The sequence below is a fragment of the Pleurodeles waltl genome, chromosome 11, assembly GCF_031143425.1.
Source record: "Pleurodeles waltl isolate 20211129_DDA chromosome 11, aPleWal1.hap1.20221129, whole genome shotgun sequence".
Taxonomy (NCBI): Eukaryota; Metazoa; Chordata; class Amphibia; order Caudata; family Salamandridae; genus Pleurodeles; species Pleurodeles waltl.
The window spans coordinates 633,814,187-633,836,252 of NC_090450.1; positions in this window are offsets into that span (position 1 = coordinate 633,814,187).

Below are 22,066 nucleotides of genomic sequence, written 5' to 3' on the forward strand. Positions count from 1 at the left end.
AGCCTTTCATCTTAGTACATCAGAATTTATCACTACATAAACAGGCATTTACTAAAAGTGAATAGTTTTTAAACATGAATTTGGAAATATTCCTGCTCCACCCTGAAGACAATGTCATTAGTGATCTAAGAGGGACGCCAGTTATTGTGTACACCTCAAAGGCTACATACACCTCAGTAGCTAACCAGAGTGTGTTTAGGAGACTGCTTAATCTGTTTCTGTGATTTAAATTGTGTTTAGAAACTGCCTGCATCACCTGTTTTCCATGAAAAAGCCACATTTCTGAGTGCGCGACAAGCAGTATTTCAGTGTTTTCTACAATCTCTCCCTTACCTGGAAAGTAGGTTCTGCTTGCTTGGAAGTGTGCATTCAGCCCGTCTGTATCCAAGGAGATTCTGAATAGAGCAGCAACTCCCTCCTCCCTTCCCAAAGGCGCTGGGCTTAGCTGATTGGCTTTTTGAGCACCAGGCAACTTGAGCTCTCCTCCCACACCTGCCCTGGCCCCTTAAGTTTGTGGAGAGAACCCCAAGACAGCCACCTCCATTTTGTGAGCCCAGCTTTTTCCCTGCACCCTAATACAGCCCAGAGACCAAGGATTCCTAGGAGAAATAGGTAAGGAGCCCCAGACTTTTTGGGAAATCTTATTATTTGTTTAAAGTGTTTTCTACTGCTACCAGTGCCTATTTACGGTAGACTCTCTGTGTTTCAGGCAGCTTGGGCTTTTAAAGTGCTGTTTTTTTTTAGCCGTGACTGTTTGAAATTTCCCTCCTAGTTTGTGGCAAAAGACTGCATATAGTCCCCCCCTTTCTTTTTAAAGTAAAAAAGGCTACATACATGTCAGTGGCTAACAAGAGTGTGTTGAGGAGACTGCCTGATCTGTTTCTGTGATTTAAAGTGTGCTTAGAAACTGTCTGCATCACCTGTTTTGCCTTGAAAAAGCCAAATTTCTGAGTGAGCAACAAGCAGTATTACAGTGTTTTTTTAGCAAAGACATCCAACTCCTGCATCACAAACTGACCTCATACAGATTGCAGTCTCGCCAACCTACACAAAACCCCATATACCACACCAATTCACATATACACCACCACAACAACAGTAAAACACCTTCATTCTCATATAAACACAACTCTGTTTATTCCCACTAATGCATCCTGCCATCACCCATACAACACAAAACTACATTATACATTACTTTCAGCCATCCAGGTATATACACTCCCTGTTCATACAAACCAACAACACTATCCCCTGTTTTCTCCACACAGACCCCCTTTTATCATGACATAACCCAAATCTAGCCTTCCAACACACCATCTACAAACACCCTTCCCCTCTCTTCACCAATTACACACAGCCATACAATCCTCACACTCCACTCCGCCACACATATTACCTCTTCCAGTCATCACAACTAACACAAACCCCCTGACACACATCCATCTCCTCTTACATATATCATACACTCATCTCCAAAACACATCAACACCCCTTATAGTACTCTAATACCACTCACCAGCAATAACGCCTAAAGAAATCCTTCACAGAAAACCACTACATCAATATCCACTCTCACTATTCCACAAAAACGATACAGACGACACACATCAGCACATCAAAATAACACAAACTTTAATTATACTTTCCGTCACACCCACTCCCACCCTAATGACTACACAAAGAAATCCTGACCAATCTTAATCCCTACACTCACTCTTCACAAACATCTACAACAAGCACCCAAGCACAGCAATATTCATTCACCGCCTCTCATCCATTGCACAATTTTGAGCCTTGCATAATGATCCACATGCTCCTCCACCACCCCTAACCCACACACCTTCCACACTAAACAGATGCAAACAAAGTAAACAACGGGCCACTCTTAACTTTGCATCCCCTTGTATTACATAATAAGGCTACCCTACAAATAAAAGTACACTCTTCATGTCTCTCTCAGCCACCAAGTCCACCACTGACACACACAGCCCCAACAAATTCCTCCTAACCCTGCTATATGAGGAACACTATATTGAAAAACAGGACTATTGTGACCCTCACACAGTTATCACAACTAACAACACACCTGCTACAAGCTAAAAATATACTGCTCACCCTTCTAAACAAAACAACACCGCCACTAACACACTTTTTCTAAACTGCCAGCTCATAAATGCTTGATCACTCTAAAAAAACAAGCACCACATCTACGACCTGCTCACAGACACACAACCTAACTTACTACTCATAACACAATCACGGTTGGGAGATGACATGGCCCCAGTGTTGCAGGAAGCCGATCCATCAGGCTATCAAACCATCACACCAAACCGTATAGGCAAGAGAGGAGATGGATTAGCTATTATATTCAAACAAGCAATACATCTGAGTAAAACAGACAACATTTTCATACAAGGTTGTGTGAAGCCCTACTCACCAGATGCTACCCTACTCTAACTTCCTCCTTTACGTTCTCCTCCTTTACTGACCTCCACCTAACAACTAAACATTCCCAGACGCTTTTCTAGATAAAGTCTCAAACCTTATTACATTATACTCAAACCTATGCATTATTGGGGACCTAAATATTTGGTTTGACAAACCCAATATGCAACATCCAAAAGCTATCAACACTGGCCTGGTCTCATTGAACCTACATCACATTCTACACATTTCCACACACATCGCTGGACACATCCTAGATGTCATTTTTGCTAAGCCTAAACTAGTTACCGTTCATAGCATCACACCAATCACATGGTCAGACCACCATTTCATAACTTTCCGACATAAACACCACAAATCAACACACCCCACAACTACTTACATACATGCACCTATCGACCATGGAGCAAACTCAATTTTGATGACTTAGAAACACAGCTAACAGTCAATACAGATCTAACTACAATTAATTCTGTTCCAAAACGTTATGAGTGGCTACAGGAAGCTTTTGATATCCTAATACCACTCAGAAAAAACTAAACAGGACAAAAGAAAACCAACACCTTGGAGAAACAGAGAACTTAAAAAGATAAAGCAACAAATCAGAAGGTTGCAGTGGATCTGGCTCAAAACAAATAACATTCAAGGCAAACTGCAGCTACACAAACTTAACAGAATATACAAATCATCAAATTAAAAAAAGCAAAAAAGGTACTACTCAGACAGAATTCAAAATGCTAAATCTGGAACCAAAGAATTTTATAAAATTCTCAATGAATTTCAAAAACCGAAATGCATGGAAGGAAGTCATCCCACTACTCAAGATTTCACAAACAAACTTGCAACTCATTACACAACCAAGGCAGACACACTGGGCTCCTATTTAAAACAGAAGAAAACCATCAGCACCAACCCCTTTCCTAAAATCACCTCTAAGAATAAACCAACCCAGCCTGTACAGTCCTTCAAACAAATATCATAAGGTGAATTTATGGATTTGGTCAAAGCAAGCAGGCCTTCCGGTTGCCCTTCTGACCTTTGTCCACCACACATCTTCAAGAACATTCTTTTATGCACTTCTGCTATCGCACCTGTAAGAAGAATCATCAACAACTCTTTAACTACAGGAACTTTTCCTGAAGACCTGAAAAAGGCATACATAGATCCGTTATTAAAGAAAACAAACCTAGACCTGCAGGACCCCAACAACTACAGACTAATCACAAATGGACCTTTCCTAGGCAAACTGATAGAAAGAGCAGCAGTTGCCCAGATGTTATAATTCAATGAAGACAACTCCATACCTTCAGACTACCAAACTGGATTCCACTGAGGAAGAGGCACTGAATCGGCACTTCACAGCAATCTGGGATGATCATAAAAACACAGTTGACTGCAATGGAGTTGCTGCACTACTTCTCTTGGACCTCTTGGCTGCCTTTGATAAGGCTGACCATAACTCCATAATTCAAAGACTCCACAAAGCCGGCATAGAAGGGACTGCTCTCGACTGGTTTACATCCTACCTTCAAAACAGAACTAATATGATCTATTCTCCCCTCTTCTTGTCCAAACCATACCTCACAAAAGCAGGAGTTTCACAAGGATCAATCATCTCACCTTTGCTTTTCAACATCTACATGATATCATTACTAGAACTGATCAACGATTTTAAACACACATGCTACATCTATGCAGATGACATACAAATACTACTTACATTGGAATGCCCCAAAGACATTAAAAACTCACAAATCTTCAGTTGCCTCAGAGCTGTTGATCAGTGAATGACTTGGAGCTATCTCAAACTAAATGCCTCCAAAACGGAAATACTCATATGTGGTGACTGGAAAAATTATGACCCACTGTGCAATCTAAGAGAACACCTCCTCAATAATCCACAGAAGTTAAAAACCTTGGAATTCCCATGGACTTCAAGTTAACAATGGATGCCTAAGTGGACAGATTAGCACAAACAAGCTTCATCACCTTGAAGACTCTGCAACGCATCTTCCGCCACCTGGGATTTCCACACAAGGTGCAGGCTACTATCTCTCTTGTACTAGCCAAACTGGATTATGCCAATGGCCTCTACCGTGGATCATCTTTATCTATTATGAAAAAACTACAACGTATTCAGAACTCCGCTGCCAGGCTCCTATTTCATGTAAAGCCACAAGGCCACATCTCCCCTGCCCTGAGAGCACTACATTCATTACCGTTTTCCAGAAGATCCTCCTTCAAGCTGCTTTTTATCACCCACAAAGCAATACATGGAACAGGACTGCTTTTTATCAGAAACAAAATAACCAAATACATTCAACAAAGAAACCTAAGCTCAAGATTGGCACCCCGCCTTAGAACACCTCCATACAAGAAAAAGACTATAGGTGATACACCTTCTCCGTTTAAGTAGCCTAACTATGGAATTCATTTCCCCCCAAAAATAAGATCCACGGATAACTATCTTGTCTTCAGAAGACTACTCAAGAGTTGTCTCTTTCCTTCATAACCACCATATTCAAACAGCAGTGGACTGCATATGCCTGTGCTGATAAATATTTTTGAATCTGATTGTGTATATTCTAGATATGTATAGTTCTTTAGGAAATATGTATCACTACTATGTCATAATAATAAATTACACACATACTCTTTAAACCTGTTTAACAATTGTATATTTACTCACAATATATATATACATATATATATATATATATGTGTGTGTGTATGCATGTGTTTATGTATGCATGTGTTTATGTATGTGTGTGTATACACATATATATGTGTATGTTATTTTATGCCTAACATGTTCACAGGTCATTGCATAGCTCCTAGATAAGTTGTTATATTAGATATTTATGAATCCCTGTGATCGTTTTATATCACACTGACCAAATGTTTTATTATCATAAGCATTTCAGTATTCAACATTTGAGGAAAGAAAGAAATGTTAGAAAAGTAAACTTATTAATCAACTTCATATATTACAAATCTTGAAAGTCTGTGTTTATACAATACTACTTTTCTTCTCATATTATGATACCCATTATTATATTCCTTGAACATATATTCCCTTACTATGTATTTACATATCTATTTATTATTCTAGCCCTAATGTACTGGAGAAAAATTAAATAAAAAAATAAAAAAAAACAAATCTATAAATAAAATTCAGATTTTAACCCCTTTGCTACCATGCCTTTTCCCCCTCCTGTGCCAAGCCTTTTTTTGGCTATTTGGGGCAGTTCCACTTAGGCCCTCATAACTTTTTGTTCACATAAGCTACCCACGCCAAATTTGCGTCCTTTTTTTACAACATCCTAGGGATTCTAGAGGTACCCAGACTTTGTGGGTTCCGCTGAAGGAGACCAAGAAATTAGCCAACATTTTCAAAAAAATGGGAAAAAGGGCTGCAGAAGGCAGCTCGTGGTTTTTCCCCTGAAAATGGCATCAACAAAGGGTTTGTGGCGGCAAGATCACCATCTTCCCAGCTTTCAGGAACAGGCAGCCTTGAATTGCCCCATTTTTCAATACAATTTTGACATTTTACTGGGACATACCCCATTTTTACTATTTTTTGTGGTTTCAGCCTCCTTCCAGATAATGACCAAAATGGGTAAGAAACCAATGCTGGATCCCAGAAAGCTAAACATTTCTGAAAAGTAGACAAAATACTGAATTCAGCAAGAAGTCATTTGTGTAGATCCTACGAGTGTTTCCTACAGAAAATAACAGCTGAAATAACAAAATATTGAAATTGGTTTACTCTGTAACTTTTTCCTGCGATGTCAGATTTTTTAAAGCAATATACTGTTACGTCAGCTGGACTCTTCTGGTTGCGGGGATATATAGGGCTTGTAGGTTCATCAAGAACTCTAGGTACCCAGAGCCAATAAATGAGCTGCACCTTGCAATGGGTTTTTATTCTAAACTGGGTATACAGCAATTCATTTGCTGAAATAGAAAGAGTGAAAAATAGGTATCAAGAAAACCTTTGTATTTCCAAAATGGGCACAAGATAAAGTGTTGAGAAGCAGTGGTTATTTACACATCTCTGAATTCCGGGGTGCCCATACTAGCATGTGAATTGCAGGGCATTTCTCAAATAGACGTCTTTTTTACACACTGCCTTATATTTGGAAGGAAAAAATGTAGAGAAAGACAAGGGGAAATAACACTTGTTTTGCTATTCTGTGTTCCCCCAAGTCTCCCGATAAAAATGGTACCTCACTTGTGTGGGTAGGCCTAGTGCCCACGAAAGGAAATGGCCCAAAACACAACGTGGACACATCACATTTTTTCACAGAAAACAGAGGTGTTTTTTACAAAGTGCCTACCTGTGGATTTTGGCCTCTAGCTCAGCCGCCACCTGGGGAAACCTAGCAAACCAGCACATTTTTTAAAACTAGAAACCTAGGGGAATCCAAGATGGGGTTACTTGTGGGGCTATGACCAGGTTCTGTTACCCAGAATCCTTTGCAAACCTCAAAATTTGACCAAAAAAACACTTTTCCCTCTGATTTCACTGACAGAAAGTTCTGGAATCTGAGAGGAGCCACAAATTTCCTTCCACCCAGCTTTCCCCCAAGTTTCCTGATAAAAATGGTACCTCAATTGTGTGGGTAGGCCTAGCGCCCACGAAAGAAAATGGCCCAAAACACAACGTGGACACATCACATTTTTTCAAAGAAAACAGAGGTGCTTTTTACAAAGCGCCTACCTGTGGATTTTGGCCTCTATCTCAGCCGGCACCTGGGGAATCGTAGCAAACCAGCACATTTTTGAAAACTAGACACCTAGGGGAATCCAAGATGGGGTGACTTGTGGGGCTCTGACCAGGTTCTGTTACCCAGAATCCTTTGCAAACCTCAAAATTTTACCAAAAAAAACTTTTTCCTCTCATTTCGGTGACAGAAAGTTCTGGACTCTGAGAGAAGCCACAAATTTCCTTCCAGCCAGCGTTCCCCCAAGTCTCCCGGTAAAAATGGTACCTCACTTGTGGGGGTAGGCCTAGCGCCCACAAGAGGAAATGGCCCAAAACACTATCTGGAGACATCAAAATTATCAAATACAAAACTACCTGTTTTTGCAGGGGGGCACCTGCGTTTTTGGTCCTGGGCTCAGCAGCCTTCTAGGGAAACCTACCAAACCCAGACATTTCTGAAAACTAGACACCCGAGGTAGTCCAGTGAGGTGTGATTTGCGTGGATCCCCCAATGTTTTCTTACCCAGAATCCTCAACAAACCTCAAATTTAGCTAAAAAATCACATTTTCCCACATTTCTGTGTGGGATCACCGCACTGGGACACATTTCATACCACCCGATGTTCCCCTCAGTCTCCCGGTAAAAATGATACCTCATTTGTGTAGGTGGGCCAAGTGCTTGTGAAAGGGAAGAGCCAAAAACATGTCGATATTGAGGGGGAACAAAGGGCAGTTTGCAAAAAAAAATTTTTAGGCTGACAAGTGCAGCAGAAATTTTATCGGTATAGATGAGACAATGCTGGGTGGTAGGAATTTTGTGGATTCCTACGGATTCCGGAAGGTTCCATCACAAAACGTGGAAAAAATGTGTGATTTCCATTAAAGTTGGAGGTTTGCAGGGGATTGTGGGTACAAAAATGGTGCGGGTGCATGTGAAACACACCACCCTGGAATAACCCAGATGTTTAGTTTTCATATGTGCCTAGGTCTTGTGGATTTTTCTACATAGCAGCGCCCCAAAGTCCATAAAGTGCAGCCCTCACCATTCCAAGTGGGATGATTTTGAGAGTAAGCCAAGTTCTCATGGCCCAAAAGTAAAACTAAAACCCAAAATAATCAAATGTCTTCTTGCTTGCTGTGGGATAAGATGTTTTAGAGTGCAGGGAAGAGCCGAAAGACTATTACCACCTTCTGTTGAGGTGGGGGTGTAACCAGGCCCATACTGGTTGGTAGCCACCACCCCAACAAATATATATATTTTTTAATTCCCTGGCATCTAGTAGACTTTCTGCCCCCCCCCCGGGGTGTGGATCAGGGGTAATTGCCCCATCTGCCCACTGGTGGGCAGAACAACTTTGGCCCCATTTATTTGGGGTGGGGGTATGGCCATACCCCACCCTCTTATTTTTGAAAAAAAAACTTCCCTGGCCTCTGGTGGGCTTTCTGCCCCACCCCCACTTGGGGGAAGATGGGCCTTCCAAAATTAGGCCCATCTGCCCCCAATGGGGGGCAGATATGGCCAACAGTAATGTGCCCCCATGGGGAGCGACCCTTACCCTAAAGAAAACACACGCATACACACACACCAATCCCTGGTGCGTAAGTGGTTTCTGCCCCCATGGGGGCAGATTGGCTTAACAAAAATTGGCCGATCTGCCCCCAAGGGGGGCAGAAATGGTCTAAATACAATTTGCCCCCCAGGGGAGCGACCCTTGCCTAATCCCCATCTCTAAAAAAACAAACAAACAAAAAAAAACACAAAAAATAAATTTGCCCTGGCGCCTAGAGGTTTCTGCCCCCCTGGGGGCAGATCGGCCTAATAACAATAGGCCGATCTGCCCCCAGGGGTGGCAGAAATGGCCTAAAATAAATTTGCCCCCGCGCTCCCCCCCCCCGGGAAGCGACCCTTGCCTATGGGGTCGCTCCCCTTGCGTGACATTGGCCCAAAAAAAAAGATCCCCGGTGCCTAGTGGTTTCTGCCCCCCTTGGGGGCAGATTGACCTAAAATCGGCCGATCTGCCGCCAAAGGGGGCAGAAATGGCCTAAATACAATTTGGCCCTCCAGGAGAGCGACCCTTGTCTAAGGGGTCGCTCACCATTTGTAAAACAACAACCTAGTGGTTTAGATCAGCCTAATTAAAATAGACTGATCTTCCCCCCAGGGGGGCAGAAATGGCCTAAAATAAATTTGCCCCCCAGGGGAACGACCCTTGCCTAAGGGGTCGCTCCCCTTGCGTGAAATTCACATTAAAAAAAAACCTCCCTGGTGTCTAGTGGTTTCTGTCCCCCTTGGGGGCAGATTGGCCTCATAAAAATAGGCCAATCCGCCCCTTAGGGAGGCAGAAATGGCCTAAATATAATTTGCCTCCTAGGGGAGCGACCCTTGCCTAAGGGGTCGCTCCCCACCTAAAAAAAAACAAAACCTAAACAAAAAATGATCCCTGGTGCCTAGAGGTTTCTGCCCCCCCTGGGGGCGCAGATCGGCCTAATAATAGGCCGATCTGCCACCGGGGGGGCAGAAAAGGCGTTAAAAAAAAACAGCCCCCCCGGGAGCGACCATCGCTCCCTCATGTCAATTTCCTAAAAACAAATAAATCCCTGGTGTCTAGTGGGCGTTTTAGCAGCCGGATTGCTTGAAATTCATTTCCTCCCCTTTGAAGCCTCTCCAGCCTCCTCCACGTGATCGGAAGAGAAATGCTTTGCATTTCTCTTCCGATCGCGCTGGAGGAGGCCTCTGTGATTCGGGGGTGCTGACGTCACAGGGGGGATGGGGGGGTCGGGGTGGAAGGGAAAGGGCTTCCTCTTCCATCCCTGCCTTGGGGGGTGGGGGGAACCCCACAGAGGGAGCTCTAGCGCTCCCTCTGGGCTCTGGGCTCTGTGCCCAGGACGTAATGGTTACGTCCTGGGCACACGAGCACTGTGCCTCAGGACGTAACCATTACGTCCTGGGCACAGAAGGGGATAAATAAGTAAATTAAAGTAAACAAAAAGAAAATAATAATGAATAAATAAATTAAAGAAAAATAATGATAAAAAAGTGTATATATATATATATATATATATATATATATATATATATATATATATATATATATATATATATAGTTATAAACAAATACAAATAATATAAATGTACTCTCTTGTAAGCTTTACTTTGTCTACCCATCACCATATGTCATGTCTCTATCAACCTATCCTCCAAACCCCACTCTGACTCATTCCAAACCCATTCTACTACTTTGATCTCCAAAATAACGCTGCCTAAGCTCTTTCCTCCTGTTCCACATTTAGCTCACCCAAACTTAAGTTTACTACCATGATCTCCCAAACAACCCTACTAAATTCTCTCTCATTTATCTCACCTTTGACTCATCCAAAACCCCTCCTGCTACTATGGTCTCCCTAACCCTTTCCACAGACTCTTCCCTCCTCCATCTCTCCTTTACTCATCCCAAGCCTCATCCTTTTACTATAAACTCCCAAGTAACACTTCTGGATTCTTCCCTCCTTTATCCCTCCATTACTCTAGTTAATCCAACTAACAAACTCACATATCCTGTGCTCAAATTAACTCATAATAATACCAAAACTGTACTCACATTTCCCTATACTAGTCCGACACTAATTCCTCTTGGGTTCCGGAGTAGTATGCTACTTGCCGAAAAGCACTTCAACGTCTCGTCAGGGGTAGTAAGCGATATATATATTACATCACTCTACTTCAATTATCTGGTTATTATCACAGCAGTGCATACACATAACCAATCTGGGAACAGATCATAGAACTATGGATTAAAGGGCACTGCATGTTAGGGAATGGCCATGATTGTATGCGTTGTGTCGCTCTAGCCTTCATCCCAGAATGTCGAGAGCCCAAAGGTCCAGGTGGGAGCTGATCAGACCCTTGATTCGACAAGATGAAAAGTACTCCCCCTAACAACAATCAAGAGCAGGCAAGGGTGTTTATGTACTACAAGTTTCTGTCATTCGGTAATGTTCTCTCCTGGGTACCCAAATTCTATCATACTTTTTGGGCAGCTTCTAGCCCCATAAGTCTCTTTTTTCAAGTAGACACATCAGCCATTGCCATTCTTCAATGGAAAGGGCACCGGAGGCTCTCCATCTGTGGGTGATGAATCTTTTTGCAATCAGGAGAGCCACACTCAACAGGATAATGTGAGCTCTGAGTTCTCCTCACTCTTCAAGGAGACCCCGAATGGGGATTTTTGGTGTAAGAGAAACAGGTCTACCCATTACCACCATTAGTATACATGCAATCAAAGACCAGAATGGTGTGAGGACAGGGCAGGACCACGTCATGTGGAGGAAAGTACCAATGTCAGTGGAGCAGCATGTACATTGTAGGCTATTGGCCTTCTCCATTTTTCCTAGTCTTACAGGAGTAAAATATGACTTATTTAAATAATTGAATTGGATGAGGTAAGTATGGACTATTCATGAGGGTCCATTTTTGCTTCTTAACACTCTTCATCATCGAAAGACCGTAGGGCCTCCTGCCAAGTGGAGCGCAGCCCCTGCAAGAGTTCTGACATATTAGTCACCAGTGAGGTACCTTGGAGATTCTGTAATCATAAATACTACCCTCTCACTTTTAGTAGGCATTGCCTGTGTCTCAGGCCTATAAGTCAGGAGGAGGCTACATGATGACAAATGAAGCCTTCAGTAGCACATTATGTTGTTATAGTAGCACAGTTTTGGAGTTATAAGACTTTATTACGTAGTCTGGTGAACATTTCCATCCACCATCTCTGTGCTTACCACCAATCGGAGTGAGCCACAATTTGTGACCTACCTTAAAAATATAAATTAGTTAGATCGGACTGTGACTCACTCAGATTCAGAATTGTTTAAACTGACCTATCAGGATAATTTTAAAGTGCTAAGTACCGGAACACCAAAGTCTGATGAGGCTGAACTCATGTCATCAAGCCTCCATCTTGTCATGAGTGGGTTCGGGTCTCCTTCATGCTCTCTGAGGATGCCACAGGAGCTCCCACACTTGGAAGAGACAGTAGCAGGACAGGCAAGCAGAGATTCAGTGGGGACCTTGACTCTGTCCCAGTTGGGTGGTTGCAGGTAGCAATCAGCCTTCACTCTCTGAGATCAGCAACGAGGATTGCACGTTGATCAAAAATTGAAATATGTTCAGTGAGTAGAGTGTTATAGAATGGAGTGTTGTATAGTGGAGTATTATAAAGTGGTGAGTAGTGGCTTAAAGGAGAGTGGGATTGAGTGGAGTGGATTAGAGTTAAATGGATTAGAGTTGAGTGGATTAGAGTGAATGGATTACAGTGGGGCGGAGAGGAGTTGATTGGATTATAGTGAACTGGAATGGAGTAAAGTGTAGTAGAATGGATTAGATTGGATTGCAATGAATTAGAGTGCAGTGGAGTAGTGTGGAGTGAAGTGGATTAGAGTGATTACAGTGGAGTAAATTGGAGTGGATTAGCCTGGAGCAGATTGGTGTGCACTAGAGTGAACTGGATTGGAGTTGATTAGAGTGAAGTGGATTGGAGTAGATTAATAGAGTGGAGTCGATTTGGGTGAATTAGAGTGTAGTGGTTTAGAGTAGAGTGGAGTGGAGGTGGTTTAGAGTAGAGTGGATTGGAATGGATTTGACTGGGGTGGATTATAGTGAATTGGACTGGATTAGAGTGGAGTGGATTGGAGTGGATTAGATTGGATTAGAATGGAATGGATTAGAGTGGAGTGGATTGGTGTGGATTAGAATGGATTAGAGTGGAGTGGAGTAGGTTGTGTGGATTAGAGTGAATTGCTGGGTCGATTGGAGTGGATTAGTAAGGAGTGGAGTACAGTGGAGGGGTGTGGAGAGATGGACAAAACAAATGTCCACACCATGAGTTGTCCCTGCACAATCTCTGTCAAGTACAAAGCTCCAGGAACTCTGCTCCAAAAAGCCTTCACATGGTTCAAAGCTTTGGAAACAGTTGTTGGTCTTCTTCAAATCACCTATAAATCCTTTCTAAAATGCAACTCTCAAACAGCCCCGCCTCCGCAAGGGAAACAACTAACATTATCAATGTTCACTCTGGAATTGTTCCTCACTCACTGACACATGTAATCACTTCTTTCTGAAAATCAATCTGATCCTGAAATAGTGGGGAACTGTCAACCTCTCATCAACTATACCTTTCTCACCAAAATCTTGGGGAAGTGATGAGACATCTCCAAGAATATATGGTACTTCCCCACCTCTTCCACAAGTATCAATTTGGATTCTACTAGGCAATGATCTCTGAAAGTGCCTTGGCAAAAATGGAGCAAAAGCGCCTTCTCTGGCTAGATGCGGACCACAAAACTGCTCTTGCACTGCTTTATCTTTCTGCCGCCTGCAATTATGCTGACTATTTGTTTATACTGGGAAGGCTTGAATATTAACCACACTTAAATCAACCTGCACTGCAATGGATATAACCATTTCTCATTGACTGCAGGCTGAAACTAAGAATCGGTTCATTTAATTCACAAATTCATCCAGTATTGTGTGGAATCCCTCAAGGGTCTTCAATCGTGTGTCTTTTTAAAATACTCATATGTCTCCTGGTACAAGGCCTTGAACTTTACCACATGAATTACAAAACACTTATGCTTTCTGCCAAATATATATTTTTTAATAATGAGGGCCCGCAACTTCTCCAGCAACAATTGTTTTGCAAAAACCATGACAAAAAGCAGAGATTGTCAAAGCCGAAAGGCTGCCAGCCAACAGCAGAACTATTGGCTATACCAATGCTTGTTTCTTCTTTTGTTGCTCTCACATATGCAAAAATTGAAATTAAGTGCTTTACGAAATTATTTTATCAATAAATACATAAGTCTTAGGACACCCCACAAACTAAATTGCCATTTCAGACACAGATACTACGCAGTTGTTTTTCCAAGAGAGGAAGTGCCACATTATAAAGACAGCAATCATGCTGAGAAGGGGTATGCTGCCCCTTTAAAATGTCATCAGTGCTGTAAAATGTATTGAAACGTTACTCACAAACATGTATCAGACGTGCCGATATGTACCAGAACTGTTTTTCTGTAGCTGAGAAGTTCAGATACTGTTTGATAAAAAAGTGCTGCAGCCCTGCTAAAAAGTGCTGGTACTGTCTGATTAAAACTAAAGCAGTAATGTGAGATTACACATTTATTTTGAAGGTATGACTTTTTAAAGCAACCTCTGTATTCCTTAGTCTACGTTTAATTACACAGCAGGTATTTGTTCATTATTTCATGCCATGCAATGATTAAATGTTTATTATGTTTTAATATATTTGTAATACCAAGGATCTTGAGAGACTACACTCACCACCATAGACATCTGATGTTGCTGTTTCTTAAATATCGTTTCCAAACATATTGTCCGAATAAGTGTAGATTATATATCATTAGCTTTGTTAGCGCACCTGGTCCTTAGCAAGTAAACTTACAAGGGGACACGTATAGGTAAATGAACCTTTTGGATTGCATGGAGTATCCTAGTTAAGTGGTAGACCAATGAACCATTAATAACCACTACAATCAATTGTCGAACATTTATGAAATCCCTATCTAATAAGAAATATCATAACTCTCAAGAAGGTTAATCGTTTTTATTCCCTATTAGTTACAATTCTAATCAAAACCTTTATTCGATTTTATTGTTAATCAAGCTTTATTAATCATCACAAAACAAATCTTCACTAAAGGAAATCTCGAGCAATCAAAGTACAACATAAGTCAGCCTAATCTTTAAAACAATTATAGAGTAATTCAGCAATGCAATTTTAGTCAGTCTTTTGTCACCGTCAAAGTCACCCTTGTCAGCCTACTTAACCCAGATTAGCATCAGCATGTGGGACTTCATGGGAAAACAATTAAGACAAAAACATTAATTTGGAAAAATCGATCTAAAAGAGTAAAAACATTTGAAACAGTGCAGTTGGTACCTAGAAAAAAAGCACTCATTAGTCAGTCACATTGTTATAGCTACCTATCCAAGATAGATCAGCAACAAGTCAGTCTTCGTCTCCAGGTCATCAGTCATCAGCAAGGTATCAGGCTCACAGAGAGGAAGCCCAATTATCAGCAGTTTGGACAGTGTCTCTTGACGTCATCAACTTTCGCCTCTCCGCTCTAAATTTCCTTCCCTTGTCATGACTTTTTATTAGGGTCTCTCAGTCCATCCCACTAATTGCTAATTGGTCAATCTTATCAGAAGTTATGACTCTAACCTATAGTTTTTGTTTACCACATATACACGTCAATTCAGGATTCAAGTTCCATTAGTTTGATTGGTTCTTCTGTCGATGAGAACATCATCTGGCTCCTCAGGTAATGAAATTGTTGCTCACAGTCTTTTAGTCAGTGCTTCCATTGTTCGAGTCCTGGGAAAGTACGTTTAGCCTACACTACACATAATTGTATCAATTTGTCCTCATCATCTCCTGTCCACTGGTACATTTACAGAATTTTCTAGCAGAGCTCTCTGAACTCTGTACAGTTCAAGGTCCTTTTTCTCTAGTTCCAGTGCTCTGCAGGCTGCTCGCGTCTCCACGTTAGAGCAGGCAAGGCCCAGCGAAAACCAGGCCTCCAGTATGGCTAAGTTAAGAACACGAATTAACATAAAACATAGGTTATACATTCAATTATGACATATTTATACATTTTTAATATATATTTCCATTATTATGCATCTTGTTAATACCCATGGTGACCACTCCCAGTGGGCACATCTTACCCATACACGTTATTTTCAAATATTAGTTTCTTTTTTGAGTTTTCTCTTTAGTATTCATACGCAAATCATTCGAAATTTTTTATATTAGCATATCTGCTCCAACAGTCCCTCCTCTCATGACTAAATATGTCATCACACCTTTCCCTTGTCAATCATTTTACAAATTACTTTCAGCTACATTTTGGTTTCTCCTCCTTATATTTCCCCTATAGATTCTTCTCCTGAGTTGTTCTTCCCTCCTCTGATCTATTTTGGCCCGATTAAATTTTTTTTTTGCCATAATTTACATGTCCTCCATAAGCCTAATATGACAACGATCACAACCAATATTCCTTGGACAATTTTCCACAATATCCCACCCCAAATTTGACTAAACTAATTTCCCACTGTAACAAATCCATTCCCAACCTTTTCCCTTTCTCCTGGTTCCTTCAATTCTTTCAAATCCTTACTTGCATTAGTTAAATTAGTAAGCAGATCTTTTATCTCTTTCTCGTTCTCAGGAATGTAAGAACAACAGTGCCTTGCATTAATCATTTTACAGACTCTTCAGTCCTTCGCTAATATTATGTCTAAAACAAGCCTATTTGAAGCTTCATAGCTCTATTCGCAGCTAGTTCAGTGTTTAGTAAAAGTATGGCTCCTGTAAAGTTAGTTAGCATATTCTCCACATTAGTAGGCAGTTTTCGTATCTTATTTGCATTCAATATAACTCCCACAGAAGGAATTATTGCTCCAAAAATATCCCCTACGAAAGCAGAGGCTATTTCTCTCTTTTGTCTCATCTGGTGTAATTCAGTCATTTTCTGTATCTTTTTCAGATCATCTATCTGATAAATTTTAGAAAAAACTATTCCCAGGTAACATGTTCCATACCATCCCTTAGAAAGGCGGTAATAAGCATTAAGCCCACAAATATAATAAACTCCAGGAATCACAGGGTCTGCACCATTCAGCATAAATGTCCATTTACTCTGAAACAAAAACATATGCCTAAATTCACTCGTCCCCACAAATAAAGTGTCAGTGCGTGATGTTGGCCTATATACACAAAGCTTCCCTACATGGGATGCATCTAGAGCTAATCTTCCTTGTGTTTTAATAGCAGTATAAACATAATCATTCTTGTAGGTTATTTTCTCTAATCCTTTTTCTAGTTTCTCTTTTAGTGCTTTTCTCCTGTCGCCAGTATGCCCTATAAAGGTGTTATTAAGCAAGTTAAATTACTACAATGCGCATAAGCCATGCCAAAAGTCAGTGTAGGCTCAAAGAATCCTCTAACTAATACTATATCATGATCCTTAGCTATCTTACTCAAATATCTAATTATAGGAACAAAGGAAAATACAACATCATAGTTTGAGTAAAAATACTGTATATACTCCTGATTATAGAATTGGGTTAGTAGCAAACTACAAGTTATACCATAATTCAGAGGGAGACTATGATAAGTGACCCCCTCTTCCACGGAGGAAGGAATCTGCGTGCACACAAGACAATCCTTTGCATCCATCGTCTCCACATATTCACCCAACAGCCAATAAAAGGCGTTAGAAGACAGCTCTCCTTTTGCGTTAGTATAATCATGCAAATATTGCTCATCTAATTTAAACCTCTCTAAAGCTGTTAGTGTAGTAGTTTCAGATACAGATGCGACATCAGCTTCTCTCATCTCATGAATAGACATTCCCACAATCATTATTATAAACAATAAACCACACATAATCGCCATTCCTACACTCAAATACCTACAATACCTAATGTTCTTAGTGCTATTATCTAATCCAGCCATGATCTGTAAAGAATCAGAAAGTAGAATTAACTCTTAAGTAAGGTGCAACAAGAAAAATCAAAAAATCAAAAATATGCTTCTTCTTTGCACTTCAGATTCATAGAAAAAGACCCCTTTTTCTTCCTTTGTCAAAATCGGTTAGCAGCTAGTCATCTCCAGATTTTCAAATGTCATATCAGGTTTTCAGTGTCTCTTCTGGTAAAGTCAATCTATTTCAGTTTCTCTTTCTTTTAGCTCAACAACTCAGTCTATTGGTTCTCTTCAGGTTGCATCAAAATACTGATTTGGAACTTCTCTGTCAAAGCAAAAAGACATAAACTTGTTTTGCCAATCACTTGTTGTGGCATATGCCCACTCGGGTCCTGCGTATCTTCGACTTGCTACTCTCTTCCTTTTCAACTTTCATCCTCCTGCTAACTCTCCATCACTTAGTTTATCTCTTCTTGTAGTGTCTATTTCTTCCTCTATTGTCTCATTCATAACCAAGTCCTTTTTCTTGCCTATTTGAGATTCAGGCCAATGGTCTCCTTTTATTGTTCCTTCTGTCAACAATCTCTTTAAGATCTGACTTTTCTCTTTTGTCTTGCCTGTAGTGCCTTCTGTTGATGGACTTGCAACGGGTTCAGGAGGAGTCAGATCACTTTGGCTTTGACCTGTCTCAACTCTTTCCCCCTCAGGCTCTGCACTTGTTTTCCTTCTGGCTCGTCACCATTTGCTTCTGAGAGAACCTCCCCTGTGCTTGGTTCTCCAATCACTTCCGGCGAGTTAATTTCTTGCCCTGTCTCCTGAACTTCTGTACCCTTGTCTCTCACTGGGGTGATCGAACAATCTTCTGCCAGTTCTGGATCTACTTCAGGCTCGACCTGCTCTGGTTCTGGTTCAGGGAGAACTATTTGCTTTGCTGCTGTTGGTGCTCTCAACAACACTTCTTCATGTTCCTGAGGACTCACCACTCTCTTGGTATGACTCACATGTATCCAGTTAGACAAACCTGCACATTTCAAAGCTTTTGTAGTTGTCAACACCACTTGATATGGACCTCTACAAGGTGGCTCTAGTCAAGTCTTTCGCACATGCTTTTTGATCACGACCCAGTCTCCTGCCCTTAGGTTGTGACCTGGGTCATGGATAGTTGGCAGGGTACCAGCTTGTACCTGCTGAGAGAAAGATCGAACCACGTCAGCTAGACCCTTGCAGTAGTCCAACTCCATATCATCTGTAATATTGACAAGAGCATTGGCTGGTATTGCTGGCAACCTCATTGCTCTACCCATGAGAATATCATGTGGGGGACAGTCCTGTTTTCCTGTCAGGTATATTTCTCATTGACATTAACACTAGAGGCAATGCATCTGGCCATTTCAGATTCATGGCAGCACACATTTTGGCAATTCTTGACTTCAAAGTACCAGTCATCTGCTCTACAATTCCCGATGCTTCCGGACGGTACCTGCAGTGAAGCTTCTGTTCAATGTTCAATGCTGCACATAAGAGCTTAATCACTTCGTTATTGAAGTGCGTTCCCCTATCTGATTCTAAAGAGATCGGGAATCCGAACCGTGGTATCAACTCTCTAAGTAATAGCTTTGCAACTGTGAGGCCATCATTCCTATGTGTGGGGTATGCTTTAATCCAATGACTAAACAAACACACAATCACCAATACGTACTTCAATCCACCACATGCAGGCATCTCAATGAAATCCAATTGCATTCTGCTGAATGGTCCACCTGCTCTTCCAATGTGGCTCAAATTCACCACTGTCCCTTTTCCCACGTTTAACTGCTGACAGATCACACATCTGTGACACACTGCTTCAGCTGCTTCCCTGAACTTGGGATTGAACAAATCAACCTTAAACAATCTAATCATGGCATCTCTTCCAATGTGTGCCTGACCATGGTAATACCGAGCCATCTGAGTCAACAGACAATTCGGCAATACCATCTGGCCCTCCTCAGATACCCAAATTTCATCTGGGCTCTGTACACACTTCAGTTTCACCCACACCTTTTTCTCTTCCTTGTCTGCATTTTCTTGTAATGTTTTCAATTCTTCTAGGGTGTCAATTATTTTTAATGCAAAACTTGCACAATTGGTCTCTTCTTCTGGCATCAATTCCCACTTATCCTTGAACGATATGCAGTTCAGGGCGCAAAATCTTGCGACCTGATCTGCATACCCATTTCCCAAGGAAATATAATCTTGCATCTTTTGATGTGCACTGCATTTTGCTACGCTGATTTCTTCAGGTAACTGAATTGCATACAGTAATTCTTTTATCCTATCACCATTTCGTACTGGTGTTCCACTGGAGGTCATAAACCCTCGCTGTGACCACAATTGACCAAAATCATGAACAATTCCAAATCCGTATTGACTATCAGTGTATATTGTCACTCGCAGCCTGGGGGACACATAACAAGCTCTAGTAAGGGCCACCAGTTCTGCGACTTGCGCAGAATACACACCGGGAAGCCATGATGCTTCTAAAGTTCCTGTAATGGTACATACAGTATATCCTGCTCTCAAGGTTCCTGCCCCATCTCTAAGACATGAACCATCAACAAAGACAATTGGATCATTTTCTTCTAACCGAGTATCTCTAATATCAGGCCTCGGCTTTGTACATAGTTCGGTCACGTCAAGACAATCATGCTTTATATCTTCTTCTTTTTTAAGTTCAACAGTATCACTTGGCAATAATGTTGCTGGATTCAACACTGTACATCTTTTCAAAGTTCCATTTGGAGCTCCCAAAATGCTCGTCTCATACCTTGTCAGTCTGGCCCCCTCAAATGTTGTGTTTTCGTCCTTGTCAGTAAAATCTCACCAGAATGTGGTACCATTACCGTCACTGGGTATCCCATGACCACCCCTTCACATTGGGAAAGACTTTGACCAACTGCGACTACTGCTCGCAGACAACCTGGTAAAGCTGCTGCAACCGGGTCCAAGGTAGCTGAAAAATAAGCTACTTGGCGATAAGCACCTCCATGGACCTGTGTCAAAACAGACAAAGAACAAGCATCACGTTCATGACAAAACAATGTGAAAGACTTTGTGTAATCAGGCATTCCCAACGCTGGAGCTCTGCACAAACTCTCTCTCAATTCAGTGAATGCCCTGATATGGTCCTCATCTAGGATAATGGGATCTGTAACTCTTTTGTGAGTCAACTGCTGTAAGGGTTTGGCTATCTCAGCAAACTTTGGGATCCACTGTCTACAGTACCCTACCATTCCCAGAAACATGCATACATCCTTCTGGGAAGTCGAGGGATTTCTCTGCAAAATCATTGTTATCCTCTCTCGGGAAATTCTTCTCAATCCTTTTCCAATTTAATGTCCCAAATACTTAACAGATTTCTGACAATACTGCAATTTCCCAGGTGAAACCTTGTGTCCAAACTCTCCCAAATGATTCAACAGGGCAATCCAGTCATGCTTACACTTGTCCCTGGTTTTGGATGCAATCAATAGATCATCAATGTACTGTACATGAGTCGATTGGCAACGTATATCCAACGACTCCAAATTATTTTTCAGAATCTGATTGAACAGGGATGGTGACTCCTTGTACCCTTGTGGAAGCCTACATCAGCTATAGACTTTATCTAGGAAGTTGAAACTGAAAAGAAACTGACTATCCTCGTGAAGTGGTACTGAAAAGAAAGCTTGTGACAAATCAACCACTGTGAACCACTCTGCCTCGCATGGAATCTGAAACAGTATCACTGCTGGATTGGGTACAATCGGACAGCACTTAACCACCATGTCATTCACTTTTCTCAAGTCCTGCACAACTCGTACTTTTCCACATGGCTTTTTCAATCCCATTATCGGTGAATTACATGGGCTGCTCAACACTTCCTTTACAACTCCATGTTTTAGAAAATCTCCAATTATCTGCGCCACCTTCATCATTACATCTTGCGCCATGTTATACTGTGGAAGTTTCGGGAATTCAACATTTGGCTTCAAAGTTATTTTGATAGGCTCCACTCCTTTGATTGATCCGACTTCCTTTCCTGTCAAGTCCCAAACTTTCTCCTTTACGGTTCCCTGTAAGTCTGCATGCAACTCCTTTATAGTGAACATTGGGAAAATTCCAGTCAAGGGGTATTCTTCATGAGCATCATTGAATACCATGGCTGACACCTGTTCCTCCTCTTCATCACTATTTGTTTGGACTTCTATCCCTGCATCTGTACAATTTATAGAGAGATTAGTCTTGCACAACAAATCTCTACCCAGCAAGGACAAGGGACTTGAGTCACACACCACTAATCTATGCAGTCCCAAATAATTTCCAATTTTGACTTGCACTGGTTCTGTGATAGGACTCGTCAACTGTCTATTCTCCACTCCCA